The sequence below is a fragment of the Orcinus orca genome, chromosome X (assembly GCF_937001465.1).
Source record: "Orcinus orca chromosome X, mOrcOrc1.1, whole genome shotgun sequence".
Taxonomy (NCBI): domain Eukaryota; kingdom Metazoa; phylum Chordata; class Mammalia; order Artiodactyla; family Delphinidae; genus Orcinus; species Orcinus orca.
In genome coordinates this window covers 96871604-96886152 of record NC_064580.1, presented here as the reverse complement: position 1 = coordinate 96886152, position 14549 = coordinate 96871604, and the positions used below count along the sequence as shown (strand labels likewise).

The following is a 14549-nucleotide window of genomic DNA, read 5'->3' as shown; positions in this document are numbered from 1 at the left end:
CTTCTTGCCACTCTCCAGGCCAGTTTTGTGTAGCAGCCAGAGTACTATTTTAAACGTATAAATTGGATTATTTTGATCCCTCACTTAAACACGTCCGGGATTTCCCACTGCGCTCAGCATAAAGAGGGAACTCATTACTGTGGCCTGCAAGCCCCCGCCTGGTCTCCAACCTCACTGAGCATCACTTTCTCCCTGGTTCACTAGCTCTTTCAGTCAGTTGAATATGTGCAGCACCCACCTCCGGTGTCTGCCCAAGTTGGTCCCTCTGCATGGAACATTCTATTATTTGTTCATCTTTCAGGTCTCAGCTTAGATGTCACCTTCTCCCAGAAAGACCTTTCTTCATTGCCTCTCATCTAAATTGTCTCCCTTGTTATTATCTTTCATACCACCCTTTCTTTCCCTTCACAGCACTTATTACAACTTGCACAGTTGACCCGTGAACAACATGGGTCTGAGCTGTATGGGTCCACTTATAAGTGGGCTTTTTTCCAATAGTAAATACCACGGTACTACACGATCTGCGGTTGGTTGAATCCATGGATGGGAACTGCAGATACGGAGGAACCGCATATATGGAGGGCTGACTATAAGTTATATGCAGATTTTTCACCTACACAGAGATTGGTGCCCCAAACCTGACATTGTTCAAGGGTCAACTGTAATTATATATGTCTGTGTTTGTTTGTTTAATGTCTACCTCCTCCGCTAGACTGTGAGCTTCATGAGGGCAGAGCCTCTGTCTGTTTTGTTTATAATCATATTCTAAGTGCCTAGCATAGCACCTAGTATATAACAGATGCTCAATGTGTCCTCGGGATGAAAGGATGAAAGACTAAAGGAGTAAAGAAGTGAGATGGTTTAAGAAACATTTTTGGAGAACCGGTAAGAGAACACCATAAACAAAGGCATGGAAACAGCTATTTATGTGCAAGATGTATTCTGGGGATGAGGGTAGACCGGTGTGGCTGGAGTATGGGGTCTGTGTTAAGTAAATGCTATTGCAAATGTATGTTATAGTCATTTATAGTCATATAGCAAAAAAGCCTAAAACTCCGGGCTAAGAAGTGTGATCTTTATTTGGTCATGTCTACCATGCGGCTACCCTAGTCTGATCCCAGCTAGCCCCAAACAACCCAGGGTGGGCAGGATGCACCAGTCCTCCTCAGCTGCAAGAAGTTAGGGGTGGCATGGCCTCTACATCTCCAGCCATGGCCAGGTGCCCAGCAGGATTCAGAATGAGCAACATCTGCTGTACCCACGCAGCTGGTGGGAAAGTGGAAGGGGTGGTACAGAAGGGCTTGTTGTCAAAGTACATCGAAAGTCCTCTTGCGTCATGCAACACCTTCTGAATATTTCATAGATGTCCAAGATGCTATCAGGACCCTAATACTGCAGGCTGACCAATATCTCTAGTCGTAATAATAGTGCCTACCGGGCTTCCCTAGTGGCGCAGTGGTTGAGAGTCCGCCTGCCGATGCAGGGGACACGGGTTCGTGTCCCGGTCCGGGAAGATCCCACATGCCGCGGAGTGGCTGAGCCCGTGAGCCATGGCCGCTGAGCCTGCGCGTCCGGAGCCTGTGCTCCACAATGGGAGAGGCCACAACAGTGAGAGGCCCGCGTACCGGAAAAAAAAAAAATAGTGCCTACCTCAAACGGTTACTATGAGGATGAAATGAGAGAATACCTATAAGGTATTTAGCATAGTGCCTCACATGCGGTAAGCACTCAATGGATGTTAGGTATTATTTCTGTTATTAATACCTTCAACAGCAGCAACAACAATGATATTGAATAGTTGAGGGAAGAAATAATAAGGGCTGAACTAAGGCAGAGACATTGAGGAATCCGATGAGGGCAGCATGTGCCTGAAATGGTCAGTCACTGTGGGCCCCAGAGGTGGGGATACATGTATAGGGAAAGGCCTTGAGGCTGGTATCCAGCCAGTGGTGGGCAGGGCAGGTTGCCTGGTCACTAGGCTGAGGCAGGTGATGCCCTGGGAGGTGGCTCCCCTCAAGGCAGGCCTTGTCACCGGGATTCAATTCCCGGTTCTATCGATCAGGTAGGAATTGTCACTATGGCATCATCTGCTCTCCTTTCTTGATGTATCGCTTGGGGAGGAGATGCAGGGCCCTCTGGCCTGTTGTCTTGGAGGAAGGCCAGAAGGGAGTAGGTGCCTGGCGGGGGGGCTGCCAGGGGAGGCGTGGGAGGGGCAACTAACAAAACTCTGTGCTGCCCGGGGCCAGGCTTCTATGGGGAGCTGCTAAGCAAGGTCTGCCTTGTCCCCATTTTTGTCACTTTGTGAACCTGGGGGCCTGGGAATCAGCTGCTGTCCAGAGGCAGCCCATGTGACACTGTGCAGTGCTTTTGCAGGAAGCACTCTTAGTCTCGGGAGGTCCCCATGCAGAAAGGCCATCTCCTCTGTTTACCCCAAACAACAGTACTTCTGATACTTCACAGGCATCAGAAACGTCTGCTGGGGTGGAAGCGAGGCCCAAAGGTGGCCCAGACACTGAGAAGCCAGGGACCAAAGGGCCTACAGGGTCACTAAATTTGGCAACAGACTGATAACACTGTTTTCAGCACTTCTATGTGCCAGGCAGTGCACTGAGACCTTTGCAGGAATGAGCTCATTTATTCCTCAAAAAACCCTATGAGGTGACTACTATTATTATTCCCATTACACAGGTGAAGAAACGGAAGATTAAAGAGGCTAAGTGACTTACCCAAAGTGCCTGGGCCAGGACTCATGCACTCATAATAATAAAATAACATAGCTGCCGTTTACTGAGCATTAACTATGGGGCAGACCCTTGCCATATATCATCTCTTTGATTCATTACTGTAACTCTACAAAGTAGGTACAATTATTATTCTTTCCATTTTACAGAGCAAAGTCAGTTAGGTGGTTAAGAAATTTTCCAAGGTCACATAGTCAGTAGGCGATAGAGCAGGGATTTGAACTTAAGCAAATGATTCCAGCTCCTAACGTGTTAACCTTCCACTACCTTCTCTTTTTCTCCAAAACAGCTCTTTTACCAGGGAAAATCTGAAGACAACCACAGTCATATATCTTGGACCATTTGTTTTTGATGATCTGCTTGCTCTAATATCCCCACGGAAACGGGAGAGTCAGGATCATTACAGATGGGAAAACAGAGGCTTAGCAAGGCCAAGTGACTTGGTGGGCATTAGACACGGAGCCAGTGACTGAGGCCTTAAGAGACCTTGATGTCTACTGGCTCTCATGACCGGAAATGACAATAAAGAGGATACACACTACAGAAAATGGCAGGGGGAGGCTTCATCTGGCAGCTCCAACTCAAAAGAGAGTTTAGAGAAATTATAGCCAATATAAGATCCTTCCAGGAAAGAGCCGAGAAAAAAGAAAAAAAATTGTTTCTGTGTAGCAATGTTAAATCAATCCATGCACTCCAGTCAGAGGAGAAACCTGGGCTCCTTCAAATGGGGTCTTAGGTTATGGTTTGAAGATGGACTTGGTCCCATGGGCATATTCTCGAAATCTCTGGGCATGGATTTGTTGCACTCATGAGTTTGAGTCATATCAATTCGACTTCAATGAGTCTGTATTGGTGGATGCCAAATATTCCTTGCTTCGTGCTGCAAGTTTGATAATGAGAATCAGACAAGAAAGACTGTTGTTCAGCCTATTCTGGGCCCTCCCCCCGACTATCTCCCCCTTTACAGTCTCCCCTCTAGCTGAGAGCATCCAGGAAGTCATTCCCTACCTCTGCTCCTCTATAACCGTGGCACTGGCTTCCGGAAGGGAGTGGAAGGAAGAAAATAACAAGTATGTTTCACATTCCCAGGATCCATGAAACTAACAATAGTCACAGGAGTCTCGGGAATGTACTTCTCAATGCCAATATTTACAGCTTTACTCAGTTTTCAATTCTCAGGAATCAAACCCAGCCTCCCAGGCCCACCCCTACAATGATACGTAATAACCCTGGCAACATGACTCTGCCATTAAGACCAACTCCCCCTCCTTTCTTGGTGTTTAAAGTTACCCAGACTCTTCAGAGCTCAGACTCTTCACACCCAAGAAAATCTGTTGCTATTCACCTTTGGTACAACCCAGCCTGACACACGCCATAGGGAACCGTTAATAGCAGAATACTCTGTTCAACCATGCAGGCCCCAGGACCAGACCGATAGATCACTGAGCCACTCACCAGCTGACTGAACTTGTGCAAGTCACTTGGTGGCCCTGAGCCTCAGTTTCCTCCTCCATGATCTGAGAATACTAAGAGTGCCTACCTGATGGAGCTGTGGAAGGGATTGAATGGGATGACGCATGCCAGGAGGGTGGCACAGTACCTGGCACATGGCTCAGTAAATGGTGGCTATATGTAAGGAGCAAGACGTGCTGTCTCTGAAAGTTTGCCTTTGGAGAACCACTTCTCTAGCTCCAACTTCCCTGTAATGAAAGGAAGGGCTGAAGGCTGAGACTCAGGGAAAGAAGTGGGGCAAAGAGGTGTGTACTTTTTTTTTTTCCTTTGGCCACACCATGCAGTTTGTGGGATCTTAGTTCCTGACCACGGATTGAATCCAGCCCCGCTGGACCGCCAGGGAAGTCCCCAGAGGGCTGTACCTTGATGCTGACCCCTTTCCTTTTGGCACTTAGAGGGCAGGACAGTATTGAGAGAGGGCCTATGACTGAAGGAAATTAAATCAGTAAGGTGATGACCGGAGGGGTGATGGGTGGAGAGAAGGTGTTTAAAGTGCAGTGTGGGTGGGGGAGATGAGGAAAAAGCTCAGGGGTTGAAATCCCCTGAAACAAGAGAACCCGCTGCAACGCTGTGAGTGGATTGAAGGAAAGAGAAACAAAAGCTTACAAGTCAAAGGAGGGACAGAAGCTTCAAAAGGGATTCAAAGGGGAGCTTGGGCAGAAAGGGGCTGAGTTCTGGAAGCCTCCTTGTCCTTTCTCAGAAATGCTTTGACTGAAGATTTTGTGCCAAAGGGCCTGAAATATGCTCATTATTGAATAACTGGTCAGTTCGCTCATCCAGACTTGCTCTTATTAAAAAGAACAGTCTGCTCTCCACTCACCTCAGCAGAAACCAGCCCCAGGGAACTAGGTCAAAAACCAGCCTCCCCAAATGCGGTCTCATATCATAGGTTTCTCAGCCAGAGCTACTGGGAGATGTGGACTTTCCCACTTTGGAAAATGGGTTTCATTCCCTCAGGCCCAGGGAATCTTGCCCCCTGAAAGTTACCACAGGAGGGGGTTACAGCCTTCTCTGTCGTCTAAGGAGCTGGTTAACAGATAGACTTCGTGGGTCCACTCTTGGAGTTTCAGATTCAATGAGTTAAGGTGGGGAATCCGACATATTTTTTTTGAAATGCCCCCAAATGATTCTGTCACAAAGCAAACTTTGACTTTGAAGACAAGTATGCTTTGTATAGATGATCTATTCCTAACTACGTTTTCATTTTATATGTGAGGAGGCTGAGGCTCAGAGAAAATTAAGCACTTGTTCAAGGTCACACAGCTAATTAGCAACAAAATCAGAACTGGAATTCGGGTCCTCTGTCTCCCAATTCACTGTAAGCTCCACTTACCGACTCTCTTTGCCTCTTAATGAGATTGTCCTTTCTAGTTTAAGTGTGGGGACAGATGTCCTCTCCTGGTTCTAATCAGAGTTAAACAGCAACACTACCCTTGCAGAATAATTCATTAGAAAACGAAACATGACAATCCCCAGTTCTACGAAAAGCATCAAGCATAGTTTTAAAAAGAAAATATGACCTTTTCCCTTATGACCATCCATAAGGAGAAATGTATCACATGATTTATGTGTAGAGACCGGTATCTGTGGCTATAATGTTTCAGTTTTAAATTATTCAGCGTTGGGGAGTTCCCTGGCAGTCCAGTGGTTAGGACTCAGCGCTTTCACTGCCGCGGCCCCGGATTCAATCCCTGGTCAGGAAACTAAGATCCTGCAAGCCACGCGGCACTGCATGCATGCATAAATAAATAAATAGTTCAGCATCGAAGAAAAGACACCCTAGTTTTAAGATGGGACATTCGTTAACTCAACAACCAAAGCCATTTTTTTTTCAAGGCAGCAAAGACTAATAATTATATTCCTGGCCATCAGTTCCCCTGTGAAGGATCCTTACTCTAGTCCAAACCTTTAAAAGAAAAAAAACCCACAAATATTAGATAGGCTCTAAAGCCATTTTCCAAATACCAAGATTTTGAGGTAAATGGGAAACCACAAATAATAACTGGCAATCGTTCAAATAAGCATCCCAGGGGTGGGGTAAATACCACATTAGGTAAAGTGAACGATGGGTAAGTACAAGGGGTACTCTTAAATATATCAAATTAGGAAGCTGCACTTTAAAGGCACCTATATCCATCCCTAGAGGAGAGAAGTTGCCAGATTTTTAGCTAGCATGTGTTGGGGGTATGTCAGGAGCCTTTTCCAGCAATGTCCAACTCTCAGAACATTTCTCCTTTCCAGATGTGTCTTCTCCATCTGTAAAATGGGTACACAATCACTGCTCTTTCATTTCCCACCCATGCTCTGCCACCCCCAAGGGATCTGACGGTTACTGCTGTTGCTCTCGCTCTTCTGACTAAAGATAGTTCTTAAGCCACACAAATGACCGCTCTGATATCCATCTTCTCCTAATCCGTGGATCCTACCCATGGCCTAAAGTAAACACCAAAATTCCATCGACCGTATCTGGATGTTGGCAGGAAAGAGATGCAAGAAGATGAAGCAAGCCCAGGCAGAATGAGGAGAAAAGTTACACCTGTACCTGTTTGTCACTACTCCCTTTACAGAGGGTGACATCACTGTTTATTTCCATTAGAATAACTCCTCATGGGAGGGCCTCAAACTTGTCCTCTTTGCAGGAAGGCAAGTTGGATAGAAGCTAACTCCTACTCAGCACTCAGCCTCTGGAAAATTCTGGAACCAACCTAGCTGACCTCAGAGTTTAGTGAAGATGCAGCAGTAGCTTTGTTCCAAGTGTCTTACAAGGTACATCTCTAAAGTTCATTTGCCATTGTCTGCTGCTGCGGCTGCTGCCAGCAGAAATGGCCCTAAATAGCCATTCATTTCACAGTGAATTTAGAGGGACTTGATGTTGGAAAATGCTTTCGACACAGTTCTAGTTGGAAACGAATTAAAAAAACATGTTTGCTGAAATAATTGAAGGTGAAACGTGTATTACATGCGTTTCACGTGCAGTTAGGGATTTCTGCCCACAGCCTTTTATGGTGCCAAATATGAGTTTCTGCCTAGCACTTGACTTAAGAAGCAAAACCTGAATTATCATAAGACATCAAGAGGAGGAGTAAAGTATACTTCTTTACACTGCAGTTGGAGTGTAAACTGGTTAAAAAAACCCAACACTTTAGAGGACAGTTTGGAACTATCTAGAAAAAAAAAAACTAAACAAATCCAGTCCTAGGAATTTTTCTGAAGGAAATAATGAGCCAAACACATATAATATAGCCCAAGGACATTCACTGTGGCATCGTTGAAGTGCTCATAAAGGAATAGAGTGACAATGGTTATTTTTAAAAATCGTAAACATTGGGCTTCCCTGGTGGCGCAGTGGTTGAGAGTCCGCCTGCCGATGCAGGGGACACGGGTTCGTGCCCTGGTCCGGGAAGATCCTACATGCCGTGGAGCGGCTGGGCCCGTGAGCCATGGCCGCTAAGCCTGCGTGTCCGGAGCCTGTGCTCCGCAACGGGAGAGGCCACAACAGTGAGAGGCCCGCGTACCGCAAAAAAACAACAACAAAAAAATCGTAAACATTTCTGTGCAATGAAAGACACCAAAATCAAAGTCAAAAGATAAACAATAGACTACTTACTATATTTGCAACATAGATAACAGTTAAATTGTTACTACTCAAAATATATAAAGAGATCCCATTTATCACAGTGAGAAAGAAAAACCCAATAGAAAAACAGGCAAAGGATATGAAATGGCAACACGGAAAAAGAAATGCAGATGTGCTATAAACATACGAAAAGATGCTGGTACTCAAAAAAAATGTAAGGGAAAAGGAGATTTTTTTCAGCAATCACATTGTCAGAGATTGAAAGGACCAACCAACATAACTGAAATCGGTGAGGAAGGGCATGGAGAAATGGCCATGTGGATGGGGGGCAGGTGGGGAGGGAAGTCGCTGTCACCTTCCTGGAGGGCAACTGGGCAGGCTCTCTAAAAATCACAGGTGTGCAAACCAAACTCTTTGAACCAGCAAGGTCACTACTGTGAATTTATACGACAAAAACGCTGGTGACAGTATGGAGAGATGCGTGTAGAAAGAGGTAGCCTGCGCCAATATCTAATAATTTGTAAAAATTTGAAAGAATGCAAAATTTCAGTAATGCTCGTATTAGAAATTAGGTCAGAACCAGATGACAGAATACTATGCAACTGTTAAACAGAATGAACTAGCTAGAAGTGTACCGGCGGGCAAAGACCGCCAGATATAGAGTCCAATGAAGAGCATGTTGTAGAACAGTATGTGTAGTCTTGGTCACATCTTTTATTATTATTTTAGGCACATGAATACATATATGAATATTCATAGAAACACACACAAAATGACACAAACCAAGCTGTGAACATAGTGGGGGATCAGTGGTGGAGAGGCCAGGAACATTCTACTTCATATTCCTATTTTTACAAGCATGAGCATATATTATTCTGATCATAAAAATGCTTTTTTTAACAAGAAGTGAGGCAAGCTGTGTCGTTCCCCCACAATGTCCAGCTCCCACTCCCAGCCTCTAAAAATGTCCTCTTCAAGGACATGTGTTCCAGCATCTAAGACAATTTCGAATCCCCAAAGCCATGAGCTTTTGCTATTTAGAAGTTGAAGTAGGACGAGAAACGCTGGAAAGAAATGAAGAGTTGTTGACTTCTTTTAGAAGAGTCTCGTTTCATGCAATGGTGGCATGATTGACACGCTTTCTAGAACGATTTCCCTCTCCCATCCTTCCAAGTCTCCTGCCAGTCTTCCTGCCATGCCTCCTTTCCTCCCCATCTCTTTCATAAGGCTGGGAGAAAGGGAAATGGCCAGCTCGTTTCAGTTCCTTTTCCGTTTTTCCCTCAAGTCCAGGACTCAATCCCATTCTTTTATCCTAAAGAAATGCCACTCTAACCAACCCCGCACCCCCAGTCTTTTTGGCACAAGACTCATCCCAGTATTTCCAATTCCCTCCTAGGTAAGGTTGACAATTCCAGCTCTGGGAATCTTTAGTATGTAGGGAGCATCTACAAGTGACCCTAGGCTGTGTACCAACACCAACAGCCAGCAGAGCAGGAGCCCGAGACCCAGATGGCCGTGAAATTACATGCACGTGTTAATGGATGTGGGTCCTTCTTTGGGGAGTACATCAGTAGCTTTCATCAAGCTTTGATGGAGGTCCTTGGGCCACACAATGTTAATAATAACCAAGATAGAGGGACTTGGATGCTTGAATCACCCACTGAGTATTTCGACAGAACACCCAGTCCTTAGGTTTCCAGCTGGCCGCATGGCTTGGTGAATCAGACAACTGTACACTCAAGAGGAATGGAGATTGAGAGATACGGGGAAGCATGGCCTTTGAGGGCTCCACTAGAGACCTGTCCCTCTGCTAAAGCCCACACAACTCAGGCCTGGACATGACCTCCAAGTCCCACTGAATGAGCCAATCCACACTCCCCTGAACTACACAAGAACACAGCTGGGTCTAGTATAAAGAGCACAAGGAGGCAGCAGATCTGAGTTTTAGCTTTTAGGATGACTTCTGTCATGTGCTTAGCTGTGTGACCTTAGGCAGCTCACTGTACTTCTCTGGTCCTCATTTTCCTCATCCAAACAGAACATTCACACCAGATGAACTTCACAAGGCACCTGTAGCTCTACCATACTATGACTCTGCCCTCCTGGACAGGCATTTCCACTCAGCCCTCCAGAACAGAGAATGACTTCACTCTCAATATCCAGTATCACATCTTAAAGTCACACAGTTTTCTCTTGTGGCTAAACCCAATCCTTCCTCCTGCACCTGAAGCCTGCTGCTTTCATGCGGGGAATGGCTGGTCCGTGTACAGAGCACTGTAGACTATACCTCTAATGCCTTCACATCAGTCTCTACCTCAAACCCAGTTTGTAATGATCCTTAGCAGTAAATCCTCAAGAACTCCATTATTCTAAGGGCCACGGCCTCCTAGTGGCAAAATGGACCCCGGAAGCTGTGCTCAAGAAATCTCTCCTGCAAACAGGACTCTGGCCCAGATGGGCCACTGGGGCCACTGGAGATGAGCCTTGCAGCAGCCAGCTTCCAAGATGGTCCTTTAGAACTGCTTCTGCAAGAGGATGAGTGTGAAGGATAAAAGCAACTTCCCAACTACATTTAATTCCCACCTCCAGGGTTTTCTGGTCAGCAGGGTGTGTTCAGATTGATGGGACTTTTCTTGAGGCTGTACTGATGATACCTCTGGACCAGGAAATTAAAGGCCACACTGAAATTGCCAGGATGTGAAAGGAAGTAAGCCCAGAGAACTGAGTCACTCAAGGTTGAATGAGGATAGGTCTTTGCAGTCAAAGCAGAGCAGAGAACTGGGGCAGTCTGCCCAATAATGTAGCAGAAAAACAGGATCGGGGCTGGAACTATAGGATAATTGCCTTAATTCTTCACTTCCCTTTCATAATAACCTTGAGTTTATATACAGCCTTTCTTCTAAGGAGCTCAAAATACTTGCAGAGATATTATCTTAGTTGTCATCATACCATCACAGTCAATGATTATTATCAACTTCATTTTACACATGGGGGAAGGAAAGCCTGGAGGGCTGAAGCGAGTCATCCAAGTTTACCCAGCAAGACACCGACAGCCTCCAAACTCAGCACAAATGCTCTTGCCCAGCATTGCCCAAAGAATGTTCTTCTCCGCACCAGCCCAGCCAAATGCTTGTTGGAACACCAGGTTCTGTGGGAAAATATATCTGGGAAATGCTGCATATTCTCTTCTCCTGGAGAGTCACGATATACCCTAGCCTAGTAAAGGCTTTTAGAAGCCTTGCAATAAGCAAAACCGTTTTTGTTGAAGCAAGAATTTCTCAAAGTAAACTTAACCAGAAAACTCTGTGTGTGTGTGTGTGTGTGTGTGTGTGTGTGTGTGTGTGTGCAACACCTACTAACATCCTATGGAACTAGTCTTTTTTGGAACCCACACTGGGAAGCACTGTCCTAGCCAGTAGACTAATCCGAGTATTAGCACAGCAACAGATCAATTCCATTCCAGCCCAAGCTGGGGGGCGGGGGGTGTTTTTAGAGCTACTGCCTGATACCTTCTGGTATTGACAGCCAGTGAACAAGGGAACTCGATGGATGCGCCCAAAGGACCCCAGGCCATCATTTCCTCTGCAGCAGGGCATTGGCCAGATGGGAAGAAGCCAATTCAAACTCACCCACTTCTGCTGGCACTCCTTTTTTATAGAGCCCAGGGCTCTTTTTGGTGTTCATTTAAGGGAGGAGATGCTCGGGATGCTGGTCCAAACCCTCAGAGCCCCACTCTTAACTTGCAGAATTTTGTGCCCACCAGGCACTTCCAGTAGAAATCATCCATCTCTTAGGTTCATTTCCAGTGCCATTCATCAGCCCGTGCAATCCGTGCCAACACAACAAAACAAGAGAACGTGCCCCTGTTCTGGCTTCACTGCATGAGTATTAGAGTAGTCATTGTATAGCCATTTCAGAACTAACACACAGCACAGAAATCTTGTGCTATCATTAATTACCAGTGACACTACTAAAAGTACCTAAGATGTAAAACTCCCTGAAGACCCTGTCCTGATTAGTTTGTATTTTATATACAATTCAAATGATGAAAGATCACAGACAATGGATTTAATATTTACTACTGACATTTTCATGTTTTCTTTTAGTGTTTATTAAACATCCACACCATGAGGGAAAATGCTTCCACTGAAATTGGTAAATTGTTGCCAACAATTCTGTGTAGATGGATTTTTGGTAAAAAGATTCACTGTAAAGGTCACAGGGGCACTGTTATTTAAGATGATTTGATTATGAATCCTTTTGTAAAGCAACGAATTCTGCAATGTGAATACTGTCCATCTAGTTCGTTTGCCTTGTAAATCCATACTTACACATATCAGATTTGCTTAAAGCAAAACACACTAATATTAATACATAAGCTAGACATTTTTTTAAATGGGGATGTGTTCTGATCCTTATCAGTCTGCAGTACTGGCTCCTTTTTCATTCACCATTAATCACCATCCCAGTCCAGGGAGATTCATCCTGAGTTTGTTGAGAATGGGACAGTAACACTTCCAAGGACTCCCTGCAGTTTTACTTAACTATGACCCTTCTGCCTTTATATATGCTGTCCCTTCAACTTAGCCATCTGGTGAATTAATTCTTCAACACTCACTCAAATGTCACTTCCCCTGTGAAGACTTCCTTGATCATTCCCCCCTCCTCCAGCCAGGCATCCCTCTTCCATGCTCTCACAGTAACCTGCCCGGCCCTTGTCAAACTCTACTGTAATGATCTGTTTACACATTCTCTCTTGCCTACCACACTATGCACTCCCTGAGAGCTGAGATGATGTTTTATTCATTTATTCATTGCTATACTTCCAATACCTAACACTACTGGCACATAGCAGGTGTTCAATAAATGCCAGTTGTTTGAGTGAACGATCACTGTCCTTAACTGTACATTTTTGAACGCTGAAAAACGCTTTATTAAAACCATAAATTAAAATGTCAAAGAGGAGGTTTACGAGTTTTGTTCATTTTATTGATACCTTCTCTCTTTGATTAAAAAAAAAAGAGCATGCCAATTCACACCTTATGGGTCAACAACAACAAAAAACTCTCAACCAAATTCACAACTAAGACATAGTGCTTTTAGTATGCCCCTTTTTCTCCAAACATACAGCTACAACCTAACCCACCACTAACATAACTGCAGTAAAGAAGACATGAGGATCCACTAATCAAAGGGGTGGGGTGAGGAAGTTAGGAGGGGGGGAGTTACTGCAGAGATCACTGTAAGAGCTTTGTATCCTCATTGGCTGAGAGAGAGAAGCCTGCCAAGAAAGTTGGGCATCTTTGGGGAAAAATACTGATGTCCAGTAAGACCTGGCCAATGTGGCTAGAAATTCCACATCCAGAATGTCCTAAGCAACAGCCCCAGCTGGGGGCTTTCCATCACTTTGAAACCATCATCACCCTTCCGACATGGGCAGAACAGGTTGGACCTGATCGGCCTGCGTATTACTGCAATCTGGCTTGGCATGGAATGATACCCAAGGACATGTAATGCCAGGAGTAGCCCAGCCCCATGGCGCGCGCGCGCGCGCGCGCGCGCACACACACACACACACACACACACACCACTCCAACTCACACTCACTGAATCCCACATAAACCTGCACCATCTCCCACATCTGCATTCCTGTGTGCCCAGTCACACACGGGGAGTGCCCCCTCACATTCCCTCACTTCCCTAGACTGCCCGGCCCACACCCCACTCTACGGGCGGACTGCAGCCTAGCCTGGAACTGGAAGCTGGTGGGGACTGGTTTTGTTGTACGCAACAAAGCCCCATGCACCCAGGTGCCCCGCTGAATCGACTCCATCCATCTCTCCCCTCCCCCATCCATGAGCTCCCAGACAAGAGAAAGCTCAGCTCTGGGAAGTGGATGCGGGGAGCGGGGGCGAAAAGAAAGAGAGCTTTAGGGGTGGGCGGGGGCAGGAGTCCGGGCAGCTTCCGAGCTATCTCGCCATGAAGCGACAGGGACGGCGAACTGGCAAAGGGACCGAGCTGCCTTCCCACCCCACCGCACCCCATCTATTCATAGAAAAAGACCCAAAACTGAGAAATAATCTACCCTCCCGTCCGCCCCATGCCCTCCTAACGGCTCTCGGAGCCACTGGCGCTCCAACAGCCTGCAACAAAGCGCCCCCGACACAGACCTGTTCCAGCCTCTTACTGGCCCGAGCGAAGGGGAGCCGCGGCTGAAGGTTCTGCGCTTCGCCGCCGGGCAGCAGGCGCCAAGGGATGGGAGGGGGAGCAGGAACTGGGAGAGGAAGGAGAACGAGAGGAGACAGGAGGCGCGGCGGCAGCGGAGGCGCGGCGGCAGCGGAGGCGCGGCAGCAGCGGAGGCGGCGGCCGGAGGAGGAGGCGGCGGAGGCGGCGGCGGCGGCGGCCTCTGTGGCAGCTGCTGAGGATGCTCTGGCGAGGGGCAGGGCTGGGTGCGCGGGGCGTGGGCTCACGTGCGCCCCATGGCCCGGGGATGCGCGCGCGTCTGGGTGTGTAAGAGCATCTGGGTGTATTTTGACTGTGATTATTCCAATTCCGACCTAGTCTGGAACTTGTGGTTCCTGCAGCCGGGCGGAAGTGAAACCCTTTCAGTCTCCCAAGCCTGACTATGCCGGCCAGAGGATGGGAGTTGGGGGTGAGGGAGCAAGAAGGGGTTCAGTACCAGGGCGCCAGGCCCGCCATCAATGAACAACACATCCCTA

At 46.7% G+C, this 14549-nt stretch overlaps 1 protein-coding gene across 1 annotated transcript in view; it reads right to left on the bottom strand.

Annotated features, from left to right (window-relative positions):
- The window catches only part of PAK3 (p21 (RAC1) activated kinase 3), a 284313-nt gene extending 270144 nt beyond the window's left edge, over positions 1 to 14169 (bottom strand). The window contains exon 1 of the mRNA XM_049705242.1: positions 14001 to 14169. The gene's annotated coding sequence lies outside the window, so the exon portion shown is untranslated. The remainder of the gene's footprint in view (positions 1 to 14000) is intronic.
- Positions 14170 to 14549: the final 380 nt, after the last annotated feature.